The sequence below is a fragment of the Parasteatoda tepidariorum genome, chromosome 5 (genome assembly GCF_982258835.1).
Source record: "Parasteatoda tepidariorum strain Cologne lab strain chromosome 5, Ptep-v5.0, whole genome shotgun sequence".
Lineage (NCBI taxonomy): Eukaryota > Metazoa > Arthropoda > Arachnida > Araneae > Theridiidae > Parasteatoda > Parasteatoda tepidariorum.
In genome coordinates this window covers 77,934,347-77,949,566 of record NC_141759.1, presented here as the reverse complement: position 1 = coordinate 77,949,566, position 15,220 = coordinate 77,934,347, and the positions used below count along the sequence as shown (strand labels likewise).

The 15,220-nt window shown below is 30.5% G+C and overlaps 1 long non-coding RNA gene across 1 annotated transcript; it reads right to left on the bottom strand.

Moving 5' to 3' along the window:
* Positions 1 to 4,733: 4,733 nt before the first annotated feature.
* Positions 4,734 to 14,213, bottom strand: LOC122270560 (uncharacterized). Its single transcript, XR_006225880.3, has 2 exons — positions 13,893 to 14,213; positions 4,734 to 5,201 (listed from the first exon to the last, which is right to left on the bottom strand). It is a non-coding gene; the product is annotated as an uncharacterized LOC122270560 (long non-coding RNA).
* Positions 14,214 to 15,220: the final 1,007 nt, after the last annotated feature.

Sequence of the window (15,220 nt, the reverse complement as noted above, 5' to 3'; positions counted from 1 at the left end):
TATTTGTCCATCACTATTTCTAAATAATTCGTAGGCTTATATAATTCACCACTTTATAATACTTTTGTCATGCTATACCTTTTAAAAAGTTACCAAAATTAGTCAAATATTTGCAAAATTTAGTTTGTAGTTATTTACCGCTTTTTAAATTATTTTGGCTTTTCCGAAGCAGTTCGCATCTCTGGTATTATTGAGATAAAAATAGCTAAATAAATGTATGTGATCTAATTACTTTTAGTATTAAATGTGTGACAGAACAATAGATATACTTTCAATACTTTATGTTGATTATATTTGAATGCAAATTAAGACTTATTCTCATACAATTGGCCATTAATCAATTCAAAAAGCTTTAAACACCAATGTAAATACCCTTAAATAGAATCAGAACATGATTTTTTTTCTTGTTAAATGTTATTTGTGAGATACTCATGTACGAAAAAAAATATTTTCTGCATTAATGACTTAGAAAATACAAAAAAGATACACAATTTTCAGCAATAATGTTAATTTTGATAAAGTACAGTATTTTTATATATTTATAAAATGCATATTAGAGCAGAAAAAACGACATAAATAACATGTACGAGCACAACATGCAACAACATAGTGATCCTCCACTATTTACTGAATAAAAATAAAATTAATGTGGCATAAATCTATCCCGATTTAAACTTTAGAAGACAAGTTTTTTACGAAAATAAAAGTACCATTAAAAAATGCAACATGAATTAAAAAAGATTGACCGACTTTGATATACTCTAAACCAGTGATTCTCAACCTTTTTTTTTGTGACGGCACACTTTTAACGATTTCGAAATTTGACGGCACACAATGAAAAAAATTAGTTTAAAAGTTATTTACTTAACTATAATACACTGTGTTAAATAGTTTGTGATAATAATTTTGAATGTGAAATAAAGTACTACAAAAGCACATTTATTAAGGGATTAATTATTTCTTTCGACTAATTTTTTATTAGTTAATAACAGTTATTTATGTTTTTTGCTAGTTATTAATTGTTCGCTTGTTTTCTATAGCTAGTTTTTTTGCTGATTATTAATTCTTGTCAACTAGTGTTTTTGCTGATTATTAATTGTTAGCTTATTTTTTGTTAGTTTTTTTTTATAACTTTTAATTGCATAGCTTACTTTAATGATTAGCCTTTATTTAAGTTTGAAATTTAATATTTAGCTTTGCTTTCCTTTGATAATTAATAATTTTAATGATCATTAAATTTCCTACTTATTTCAACATTTTTTAAAATTGTCAACGACAATTTAAACACTTCCTTCTTATTTTAAGATTGTCAGAGACAAGACAATCGCTGACAAAGATGTCCCCGCGGTTAAAGAGTGGAAAAATTATAATATACACTTTTCTTTAATTTAAACTTTACTCGTAATTAAAAAAGCATTATAATTTTTACTGTATCATTTCTAATATTTGGCGGCACATTTTAAGAATTTGGCGGCACACAAAAGTGCCGCGGCACAGTGGTTGAGAATCACTGCTCTAAACCATAGGTTCCCAAAGTGGTCCAGGTGGACCCCCAGGGGTCCACTTAGACTTGAAAGGAAAACAGGGGTTCACAAGTTGTAAGTGGGGGTCCACGAAAAATTTTCTGGTTTTCATAATAAAGAACAAAAATTTTGCCTTGGATTTACCTATCAAAGTAGGTAGGTAGGAACTCAATCACTCATTCGCTAGGTAGGAACTCAAAAATATTCGAGACTCAGTTCAAACACAGAATTGAATAGAGCAATAGATAATAGTACAAGTGTACACCACATGTCGAGACTTGCAAAGTGCCGCCCGTTTGCCCGCTCGCATTTAAATACCCTGCATGATGATTTAAAAAATAGATTTGAAGATATTCTGTCGATGGAAATACCACCATGGATCATAACCCAATTTGATGAAGAGGCGAATGTGGTTTTACTTGAGCTCAGCACTAACGAGGAACTGAAGGTGTAATTTATAAAAGGCTATCAAACATTTTGGCTGCAGGCAGAAATCCCCGAAAAATATCCTGGGCTGTGGGAAATTGCGAGAAAAATTTGGATAGCGTTTTCCTCATCATATCTTGTCGAAAGAAGTTTTAGTGCTGTTACCAACGTGTTAACAAAAAAAAGGGAGCAGATTGAACATCACAGAATGGGGAGATTTGAGATAACTTCTTACAAAACAGAAGCCAAATATTGATAATTTGCTGTCAATTCATCAAGTACATCTGTCTCATTAAAAGTATGACTATTTTTTATTGTTGATTTACATTTCAGAGTTCATTGTTTGTAATAATAAATGCTTATAATTTTGTATAACCGTAAGTATTATTTTAATAAATAGGACACAAGAAAATGTGTTACTTTTTTCTTCTTCTTAACATCCCCAATTTATGATATTTTTTAGGAGTTTTGTGAATACAGTAGAAATATAGCAGCAGGTGGTCTACCGAAAATAATAAAACTTTGAAAGTGGTCCACTAGAAAAAAAGTTTGGGAACCTCTGCTCTAAACTGTATTTAATATACATATCGGCTTTAAAATAAATAAATAAAACACTAAATCTTTTATAATATTAATCATTTTAATGCAGGTATTCCATACAAGTTTTTAATTAATTATGACATAACATTACAAATCACACGAAATATGTAAACAGAGTGTTACGTATTTCATATAAACAGAAATCTGTTAGATTACGGAATTTTTTTTTACTAAAATATGAAATCCAAAATAGTCTGAAAAAAAAAAAAAAAAAAAAATTTTTGATTTATATTTAAAAATTTCTTAATAATTGATTTTGCAAATTCAAAATGCTTCAATGATGAATAACTGTTTCGCAAAGATCTAAATAACTGCCTATCCGTAAAATTATTTTTTGGAAGTGAGCCACGTTTGAAAGACTTTGCCTTTTACACAGAAAAAGACACGGTGTTTCAGGTTGTATTTGGTTACCATATATTATTAAAATGCTAAATATAATATTTTTCACTCAATCTGACCTAAATGAATACAAAGAAATTTAAAAAAAAAAAAAAAAAAACATGAAAAATATGCGTAATATAAATTCTGCGTCAAATTATTAACGCCATTGCCCAATTCATTTAAGTTAAGATGTATATTGAAATACACTCTATAACTAAAAAAAAATCGATGCACCAAGAAGGAGTTGTCCGATTGAAACGAAAATTGGTGGATAGGAAGACAATGTACAGAATAGTAAATGATTAAAATGTAAGAACAATTGAATAATTTATTGCAGAGTTACAGTAACAAGTTCAATAAGGTGTTGACCCGCTACCAGACGGCTTGGCATAGACCGATAAAGCTCTCGGGTGGTCTCTCGCGGTATTTCCTGACAAATTCAATCCAATCGTCGAACGAGGTCATCAACATTCCGTGCCAGGTGCAATTGCCTTCCCATCATATCCCAGACATGCTCGATGGGAGAGAGATCTGGTGATCTGGCAGGCCAAGGAAGAGTGTGACAAGCTTGCAGACAGTTCACAGCAACACGCGCCGTATGTGGTCTGGCATTGTCATGCTGAAAAACCAGCCCAAGGCGCTTCAAAAGGAACGGTAGCAAAACAGGTCTTAGGATGTCGTCGAGGTACCGCTATGCAGTAAGTGTACCTCTAATGACGACCCAAAGGGGTCCGGCTGTCAAAGGAAATGGCATCCCAGACCATAATGCCTTGTTGAGGGCCGGTGTAGCGTGCAATAGTGAAGGCAGGATCCCCCCTCTGCCCTGTGCGCCTCCGATGATTGTCAGGACACACTTGGAAGCGGGATTCGTCACTGAAGACTATATGTCCCCAGTTGGCATCATTCATGCATACGAAATTTCAAAGCAATCAGATTATTGCTTCTTGGTGCGTCAATTTTTTTGTTGTAGAGTGTAGTACAAAATAAGTTACATAATAAAAAACAACATTCATGGAGTTCAGGTACTTGTTCGTTTAGATTAATCATAAACAAGTGACATGCTATTATTGTCGGCAATGATGCTTAATAGGGGCAATAGCAATTAATGAATTAAAGAAACAGCCTATTTACTAAAATGCCAAGTTACTGGTAAATTTTGATATCATGCCTAGTGATGCTTATAGAGTTCTCTATTTTTTCTTTTCCAATGATTTTCTTAATTTACAGGAATAAAAATTTTATTTGCCTCAAATAACTGCTCTAATAATTCAGAAGAGATCCATGATCCATTAGACATAATATCGAGCGGTGGGAGCAAAGTGCAGGTAAATTATTAGGACTTGAAGATAGTTTTGAAATAAATGCAATAATAATACTGTCATACGGCCAACCTCTCCTTAAAATTTTTATCCACTGTTTTTAAGCATTTATCTTCTCTTTTATGAATAAAAACAGCTAATGACTTAATTTCCAAAAATGAAACTCCATTATATTCACTTTTTACTTAATGAAATCCTGTTTTTCTAACTAAGCATTAGGAAGAACTGTAAAATTAATACCAGATGGTACATAAACTACTTTTGATATACCATAATAAATTTTGAATAATATTTGGCAACAAAATGTTTTGCACTTTCTCATCTTCAAGAAAATCAGTTAGCTGAGAAATATATTGTTTACTTTCAGAAATGCCTTTGTCTGTAAATGATATGAATGTCTGTAATGTATATGAATAAAAATTTGATAGATTCTTATCGTTTCACAGTTTCATTAAAGGAACTGCACAAAATTGTAAGGCAATCCTTCTGGTAGTCAAAAGTTTTAAAATTTATTGAATGCACTTTATGAATATGCTTACAAAGCAAAAATTTATCCTGGCAATCACAGATATAAAAATGGCTACACAGGACTAGGCAATCTATGCCACCACATACTCTCCACTGGATAGTTCTTAACACCACAGTAGAGTGCGAATCCTATTTAATTGCGCCCTGAATAGGAGTTGGTAACTGTTTATATCGTAAACGTTGGATTCGACGAGGCTCTAGAGCAGAGAAACTTTTTGCTCTGGGATCATCAAAACTATTTTCGATCTTCTGTTCTGGGCTTTTTGAGTGGAGGAGTTTTGACATCAACACTTCTTTTTTAAGAAGCTACATCACCACAGGCATCCACGTCTTTTCTCAGGTGGAGGTGATCCTCGAAGCCCTTCTTAATAACTTGATGTGAGCAGATCTTTGAAGAAGTCTTTCTGTCATCTTATTCAAAAACCTAGAATTTAAAAACAAAAAATTATTAAAAATTTTTCAAAATTAGAACTTTTTTATTTAAATGAATTTGATATTTTAACCAACTTTTACAACTACAAAAAATGAAATTAGATTCTAATAATATCAATGTTGAATACAATATCACAGGGGCAACAACCACTTTTTCTAAAAAACAATATATACTGTGTTAAAATATATGCATTTCACAGCATTGTTTTTTTTTTTTCTATGCAATTTGCATTTCGCACAGGGCATTTGGGCAGTTAAAAAGCTGGCAGTTTCAACAGTTTTAAGTTATCATATCTGCTTTACTTTTTCCTCATAATAAAAATATTTCATGAGAAGATAAAGAAATATCTCAGAAAATTTTTTCTCCAAAATTATCTATACATTATTTACGAAAAAATACATTGTCTCATTATACTGTGCATTTCGTCACTTCGCCAAATACGATACATTCGGCGAAAGTATTGCGGAACGAGTTTTTTCTTCTGAAAGACATAGTCAACCGAACCTGTTTTTGTGCAGTATATGAAGATTTTAATTAAATTGGAATGTAATTGTGAAATTATCAGAAAAATTTTACCATTTAGTTTTTTAAATTTTTGATATGCATTTCATCACGTTACCTAAGAATTGTGTCAGCCAATTATATAACATATATATTGAATTCTATAATCGCATAATTGTTGAACGCATAAGAGTTTCCATGCAAATAAATTAAATTTGCAATTAGCATATTGCGATGGGATTCTTGTGCACCAAAGGAAGAATTAATTGATCAAAAGTTAGTTTCCCTGAAAAAGACCGTGTCTTGTTAGGAGTTGGTAGAAGTTTACTTTTTGTGATTCGTTTCTGATTGCGCCAGTAACAAATTTGCTAAATAAAGTGATTTCATAAAAAAGAATGTTACCGTGTTTTAAATCTAATATTAATCGACATCCTTTAAAATACTTTCACATTCCTGGACTATAAAGATAAGATTCCTTTCAAAGCGTAAGTTGAAATTAAATTTATTATTTTTTTTCAATTTAGATATAAATTATTAGGATTTCTATTTCATTTTTAGACCCTGAAAATGGATCAGGGGAAAAAACATTTTTTCGGCTGTGAAATTCGAAGTGATCGACTTTCTTCTGGCAGAACCCTGAGTTTATTAATGAATAAATTTCACTAACAATTTAATGAAAAACTAATAATTATTTTGAAAATATGAATTTATTAATTATTTTAAAATTATTAAGAAAATAAATGAAATTTTTTTTTATCAAGTTGTTTTGTCAATATTATTGTAGTGCATCTACCACTACAGAAATACAATTCCAATTCACTAGAATACTATAAGACAATAACTCGACAGCAACTCTCCCCATATTGGTTATGCGGATGTAATGTGAACACGCCTACCTTGACAGTAACTCCCATTTCGATATGAAAACGCCTATCTTGACAGTAACGCCTACTACGATGGATGGTCCACATTGAATAGTTGACTTGCTACTTGTGACTGCGACGTTATCCACCTCCTCGCACTGTTGCTACTCAGTCTCGATCACACACAATGTCGGCCTGCACACACGTGACTGCTAATGGCAACACAGGAGCAATCACGACCCTGAACTTAATACTGCTCTTACGGTCAGCAAAAGCACGGTGATCTTAATACAGCTCTCCCAGCTTCTCACAAAACAGCAATTAATTAGTGATATCCGTTCATCAAATCCTATCACAGATATAATTCTGGTGGGGACTACTGTAGTGCGTCTACCACTACAGAAATACAATTCCAACTCACTAGATTATATAAGACATATTAACTCAATTCTATGATGGGGTACCTTTTCATATATGAAGGTTGACATTTGCATACTATCATTAAACTATTTTTGCTGAAAATATGTACTCTCGTGACAAAAACATATTGTTTATTATACAGAAACACATTCTTAATTATAACTTATTTTAAAATTTAAAAACTAAAGTAATTGTTAAAATAAGAAAATTTAACTCTGATTTTATCTTTACATATTACCACTCTCTAACGATATACTACGTATTGTGGGGATATAATTATCGACCATCATCTATCAAAAGATACCTCTAGATAGAATCAAGTTGAATATGTCTCATATACTAGGGATTATCTCATATACTTTTATTTAATAATTGCAGCGGTAGTTACGCCACACTACTCCCCTTAGGAAACCATATCAAGAGTAATAAAAGGGTATTATTTAAAATAAGTATGAAAGTGATTGAAAACTTTGTCAAATAGCTAAAACTTTCAATAAAAAATGCTTTTTTAATTTATTAGCAGTTACAATTATAGCTGTGAGAGATATAAAAACAAATGTGGATAACTAAATTATTGCATCATGAAAACAATAAACGTTAAATGCAAAATATTGTAAAAAGATCATTTTTATAAAGTTATTTCGAACACCATCTACTGAAATGATTTTGTCCTTCGTAGGGTTTACCTTTTGCAGATAGGGTTTACCTTTTACCTGTCCCACGAGCCAGAGTAACATTGGCTGTGTTTTTTCTTTTATTTTGCTTGATTTCTCTTATTTTAAAACTGAATATAGTTTTTAACTCCTTTTAATTGCTTTGCTTTCAGTACCTAATGAAAGTTGCATTTTGAAGATAGACACTTTCATCGCTAGTGGTATTCTTTACATTTAGACAAAACATGATTTTTGTAATCTAGCTACCAGCATATGAAAATTTGAAAGAGGATGAGGGTTTCTGGTCTGCATATTTCTTTCTTTTTTTAATGAATTAAAAGATTTAATTCCAAATTCAAACAAACTACTAGTTATCTTATCTTCTCTTACAACCTACACCCATAGATATGGATAGATAAAGCAGAGGAATTTGAAGTTGCGGACATTCCCCCATAGTAAAAAGGAATCCGCAACCTTGCAAGCAGGGTTTGTTGATTTAAATCAAATGATTCTTTTAAAAAAATCATTGATTTAGAAAGTTAAAAACAGTGTTTTAAATTACTGAAACTTTTATTATTTCTTTTCTTAGTTTTAAAAATTTTAAATAAATTGCTGCATTAATTAATTTTAGCTAACTAAATTACTTTCTTTCTTGGTATGTGTTAAATAATAACACATTTGAAATTACATCTGTAAAAGTCTTGACTCTTGAGATTGAAAGTACAGATTAAAGTAAATATTTAGGTATTTTTTTCTCATAATATGTTTACAGTATCTTTGACATTATCAGATTTTCTATAAAGAAATTTTGTGAAAAAAAAATTTCAGTGAGTACATAGATTTTTTTTTAGCTTAACTTATCTGTTTTGATATAGGATTAAAATAAAATATAAAATAATTTAATATAAAAATATATAGATTAAATACTTATTTATTTTTTTGATGAATGACTACATTTATAAACACAATCTCTTACATTTATTTAGTCCTTTTAAAAATCAAGAGAGAGAGGGAAAAAAAAAAGAAATCACAATTTTAAATTAAAATTATGATTTGGTAATTGAAACTTTGTTTTATAGTTAAGTATTCCTTAAATTCTCTATTTCATCTAGTCTTTAAATTTCAATCATGCATTTGTTTCAAAATAGCTGCTATGCATTCAAAGCTATGTACTATAATGAAAAATTGTTTTAGGTAGTTAGAGCATCTAAAATATTCTTATAATTTTAATATTAATTTAATTGAACATTTATAAAAATTTTTTTTGTCATAAATCAAAGTTCTTACAGTGTATTTGAATAAAAATCAAAAAAATCTGACTTTTTTTTTATTTTTTTAAAAAAAATCACAAACCCTGCTTGCAAGTGAATGTTAAGGAGAGGAGCATTGATTTCACCATGTGATAAAATGAAATTTAAGGGGGAATTGGGATAAAATGAATTCTTTTTTGAAAATAAGTCCTTTAAAAAAAAATTGAGTAATTTGAGAAAATAATAAAAATTGCCAGGGGTGTTTTAACCCCCAAATCCCTCCTTTTAACTACATCCTTGTTTCTTAAATTTTATATATGTTTCACAGATAAAGCAAAGGATTTTTAAGGAAACAGAAAAACTTTTTATAAATTAATTTTTTATTTTATTTACGATTTTCATAAAATACATAAATTTTACAAATAAAGAAAAAACTATGCAACTTAAATTCTAATTCATATTTTTAGAAAATTTATTATGATTTATTAATATGTACAAAATTTTATGTTATTTTTTACTATAATGCTTAATGAAATATAGAAAATGGCTTCCTCTAACAAATACTTTTGTTTAAACAACAACGTGAAGGACAATTTTTTTTTTATTTGACTTATAATAAAATCGAAACAAAACAATTTTAAACACGATTAAAGAACTCTTCACTGTTTTTACGAAAATCCAATATAAAAGCTTACTACAAATATAAAATTTAATAAACAATATATTTTGTAAAAAAAAAGAAAACCTTTGTATTATGTCACTGAAATAAATAAAAATCATCTAATTTAAATACAGTCGAACCCCGCTATAGTGAACTGCCTGCGGACTCAGTAATGTGTCCACTATAACCGATGGTTCACTATATCCAAATTTCTTAAAGAATATTTTTTGCATACGACAGTTGAATGATTGAAAATCGGGTTTGCAATTTTACATAAGTTTAAAGCAAAAATTAATGAAAAAAGTACTTACTTCACTAAATACTAGTTCTAATTTTATTTTTTATGAAAAAAATTTTTGATTTTTGATTGAACACAATTTGATTTTAAATAGAGTTCATCAATTTTCTTATCTACAATGTGCAAAGAATGCAAGATTTTTTGATCTACATTTTCTGTAGAAAAAAACATATTAAGGACATTTATGGCTCATTTTACTTCAGCTATGATGGAGCTGAAAGTTCATTTTCTTCTTCAACATTTTCTTCTAATAAGTCTTCTCTACCTTCGTTCATTTGTTTTATTTCACTGACAATGTCATCATTGGTAGGAGTACCAGAAGTGCATACTTCATCATCACAACATTCATATTGCTCAATAACGTCCTTAGGGAAAATGTCCATTCCATGTCTTTTTAGCCATGGAGAGATAGGTAAATTTTCGTCCTCCTCCTCCACATTGGAATCTTTTCCTTCTAAATCTTTTGAAAGACCTGCATGTCGGAAACAGTTGCGGATCGTAGCTGATGTTACTTGTCTCCATGATTTTTCTAGCAAAACTATTGCTTCTAGAAGAGAGATGTTACATTCTGAGTCCATGTTTTTATCATAGTTATCTAAAATACGTATAACTAATTGTTTCCTATAGTGAGACTTCAGACAGCGAATGACACCCTGGTCCATGGGTTGCAACATAGAAGTCGTATTTGGTGGTAAAAATACGAGCTTAACATACTTTAGACTTTTTAAATGGGGGTGAGCTGTGCAATTGTCTAGAAGAAGAACAATTTTACGATTTACTTGTCGAAGTTCTTCAAAAAAATGGAGGTCATCCACGCTTTTTGATTAGCTTTGTAGTTTACGGGCAGTTTTTTAACATTTTTAAAGTACCTTGGTTTTTGAGATTTACCTATGACAGTTAGTTTTCGCTTTTCCGAGCCGTACAAGTTAGCACAAACAATAACTGTTATTCTCACTTTAGAAAGTTTCCCACTGGTGCACTTTTCTCCTTTAAATTTCAACGTCTGATTGGGAATCAATTTGTAAAATAGTCCAGCTTCGTCAGTATTAAAAATGTCTTTCTCATCATAATTCTGTATAATATTCGGCCACACTTCAGTTTTCCACATCAGTTGCATCAACACTTGCTTCTTCTCCGATAATCCTTCCTGAAGAAATATTATTCAGTTTTTTAAATCTATCCAGCCATCCATTGGAGCTCACAAAATCCTTTTCCTTTAATTTTTCAGCAAACTCATTCGCTTTGATTTGAAGCATAGGTCCTGTCACAGGAAGATTTCTATCCCGCTGAGTGGTGAACCATTTTAGCAAAGCTTCGCCTACGTTTTCTCTTCCAGCTCCACGCAGATTTTTCGATGAAACCATATTTTTGTCGTATGCGGCAAGAATTGCACTTCCATTTTTCCAAATGTTTGAAACTGTAGATTTTGATAAGGAAAATTCCTTACAGAGTGCCGATTGATTTGTTCCATCTTCAATACGCTTTATAATTTTAACTTTGCCTTCTATCGAAAACGCTTTTCTCTTTAGAGAATTTGCCATTTTCACTGCTTTTGAAATAAAAATCTTCTCTCAAATAGATTATGTACGAATATGAAGAGAGCAGCTGTAGAATGAGTTAAATTGTTCAAGGGGTGATTTGTAAAGAATATGGTTTGAACAGATAAGAAAATTCCGAAAATTCAGCAGGGGAAAGCAACAAAGAGAGGCTTGTCAGGGAGGGGGGAGTAAAAGATAAATGTTCTGTTTGACATTTAGTACAGTATAGTTAAAAGTGATAAGCATAAAGGAGTGAAATATGATTCGCTGTATAGGAATGCAATCATTTTTAGTCCCAACACCTGTAGGTTTAAAGATGGAGGACTGAAAAAGATATTTAAACAAATGAAATTTGAGTCCACTATAACCGAGTTTCCAAGTTTTAAGCTGTTCACTATAAGCGTTAAAAATAACATTATTTGAATAGGAGTACGGACGGGACCGCTAAAAAAGTTCACTACATCCGAGTGTTCACTATAGCGGGGTTCGACTGTACAAGAAATTTCATTTTTAAACTTTAAATATGTTTCACAAATCAAACAAAAAAACTTTGAAAAATGAAATTTTTTTCATATATGATATTCTTAAAATATACCAATTTTTCACAAAAAGAAAAAAACAATGCAATTTAAATTCTTAGGCGTATTTTTAGAAAATTTTATATAATTTATTAACGTTTACAAAATTTCATATAATTTTTTTATATAATGCTTTAAAACATACATCTGTTAAAAATCTTTAATTAATTAGAGTTACATGTAATTAAAATTTCCACGATGACAAATTATGAAATCTCGCACAATGAAATATAGGAAATGGCTTTCTGTAAAAAATACTTTTGTTTAAACAACATTGTGAAAGACAATTTATTTTTGACAAATAAAACTTTCTTTCCTTGGAAAAATTTATAATAAAATTGAAAATAAACATGATCAAAGAATTCATTGTTTTTAAGAAAATTCAATATAGAAGATTACTATAAAAATATACTTTAACTAACAATATATTTTCTAGGAAAAAAAAGGAAACCTTTATATTATGTCACTAAAATAAATAAAAATCATCTAATTTAAATACAAAAGATTTCATTCCTAAACTTTAGATGTGTTTCACAGATCAAAGTATTTTTATGGAAACAGAAAAACTTTGAGTGGATTTTTAAAATACATCAATTGTACATATAAAGAAAAAAAAACCATGCAACTTAAATTTTAAGGCACTGTATTTTAAGAAAATTTAATTTATAAATATTTACAAAATTTCATGTAATTTATTTTCATATATAATGCTTTAAAACATTGTCTTATTGTTACAAATAATTAATTAGATTAACTAAACTAAACTCAGTGGCGTGACAGCCCATAAAGGGCGATGGCCTACTGTGCCCATCTCAGTTTTCCTGATCTTTGGCTCTGGGATGCAGAAGCAGATGTTTCGGTCAGGCGATTAGCTGAAGGCAAAACCCCCAGTGTTTGCCCGGCGATTTAACCCAGGACCAGTTGCACGAGAGAGCGAACCGCTACCACTGAGCCACCGGGTGAGTTACAAGTAATCAAAACTTTCATGACGAATTATAACATCCCACGCAACAAAATCTAGAAAATGGCTTTCTCTGACAAATACTTTTGTTTAAATAAGAAAAGTGAAAGACAACTCTATTTTGACAACACAGACACATAACAGATACAATCAATATAGGGTAATAAAAAGATAGATGGAATTTAAATAATCCTCTTCACGTAAGCTAACACTAAGCTTACTCCATCCAGTTACAGATTCTTATTTTGACATATCAGTAATTTGGACATTTGGCTGCTGAATTGTGGTAGCTAACGTTTCACCGAAATTTATCAGGTGTAGAAATAACAAGCACCCGAACTTATGCAGCAAGGGTGAAAGTTGATCAGACATAGTTTAGTCGTATGAACAAGCGGACCAAATAACTGTCATAATTAGTAAAAGGACCGTAAATTTGGATAGCATTCCAGCTATCCCCCCCCTTTTTTATTGCAAGAAATTAATTCGAAACAATTATTTTTCATAATAAAACCGTCTTTTCATATCCCCATATAAATTTTGTTTACTCAAAAAATCATAAACATAAGGGTCAAGGTTAAGAGAGTTGATATGATGCATCTCATCTTTCCACCATTTTACGATTTGGTTAAGAGAAGGAGAAGGTTTTGTTTTAAATTTTTGAATAACAAACAGGCAAGCGTAACCTCCACACAAATTTGAATTGCCTTGAAATTTTATATTATTGTAATTCACTCGACGATTCGATATAAATGATTGGAAATAATCCCCATATTCTATCGGGTGCCTTGCCTCAGAATCAAAGAATTCCAAATTATGTTCGTCCTTTACGAAAAATGCAACCCAATGCTTAATACGATCTCGAAAAAAATTTCGTCTGGTAGCGGTGTTTACAATAAAAGCCGAATTGTTTTCAAGCGATTCCGGTATTTCATCTGCCATAAAAACCCCTTTAAATATACCTGTTGTGTTGACAATTGAATTCACTACATCTTCTACTTCAAAGTTAGTCATTCCTCCAGTTAATTCAAAGTTGCTCATTTGTCCGTTTATAAAGATATCACACAAGAGACTTATATACATACCCTGAGATGAGGTAATAATGCTCTGTAAACCAAATTATAGTTAACCAAATCACTACAATTAATTTAATATAAGAAGGTTGAGTTACAAGTCAGATTAACTTAGATTGAAAGCAAATTTGAACTTCATATAAATATTTATCTGTTGCCAGATTTTCAATTCACCTTTTGCTGTTGAAATTTTATCGCCATCTGACGGGATTTTAACGAACGATTAATCCTCACTTCAGCCGGATCACGCTATTGGTCGAAAATGACGTCACTGTTTCGCATGCTGCGTATGGCATACTATTTTGGCGACAGATCTCAATTTGGCAACAGATTTTAGATTTAGTTTTCAAATGCGCTCTGTTTACACGTAATATTAATGTTTCTTGTTTTTATCTATTAATGTTTTCTTGTTTTTATTTATTAATGTTTCTTGTTATTATTAATTATGAATCAGGTTGTTTGCGAACATTGCAAAAAATTATTTAAACAAAATAAAAATTTATACAAACATATAAGAAACGTTTATAAAGCTGATGTAAAAACTGGAAGTTAGAAATGTCCTGTAAGTGTTTGTGAAGTATGTTTCACAACTGGAATATTATTTAGAAGCCATTTATCAAAATGGGACCCCTATAAAATTTCAATTTACTTAATGTTGCTGTTCCGTTATGGTATTAAAAATTAAGAGTTGCAAATCTGTTGTGTATGGATCAGCTGTTTAACAGCAATAATAGAGTACGTGCTGCGAAAGTAACTGTGATTCTTATTTTTGTTAACTTATAGAATAGTTACAAAAATTTCTATTAAGATTTAAGTGGCGAGTTTTAAAAAACATCTATTATGTGTTCAATTTGAAGTATCAGTCATATAAAGCTTTATTTTCACTATTTCAAATTGCAGTGGGTCTTTTTGTACATTTGTGTGTTTAAATAAATTTCATTATGGTTATAACTGCTCCTGAATTAATGTGTTTGTATTGCCATTTTGAATTTGTTGAATGTGTAATATTGCAGAAGTATTTGAATAAACTGTGAATATTAATTTTTTTTTCACACAGGTTTTTTACAATGGAAAGAGGCAATTGAGGTTCAATTCAGGCCATCTTACTATTCCAGTGGTTCAATTACTTTGGCAAATAGTTTTTAAAAGCGATACTATTCTTGTAATCATTCTGGCACCTTTACATCAACAGCTTATGGGTTTAGAGCATCCAAATC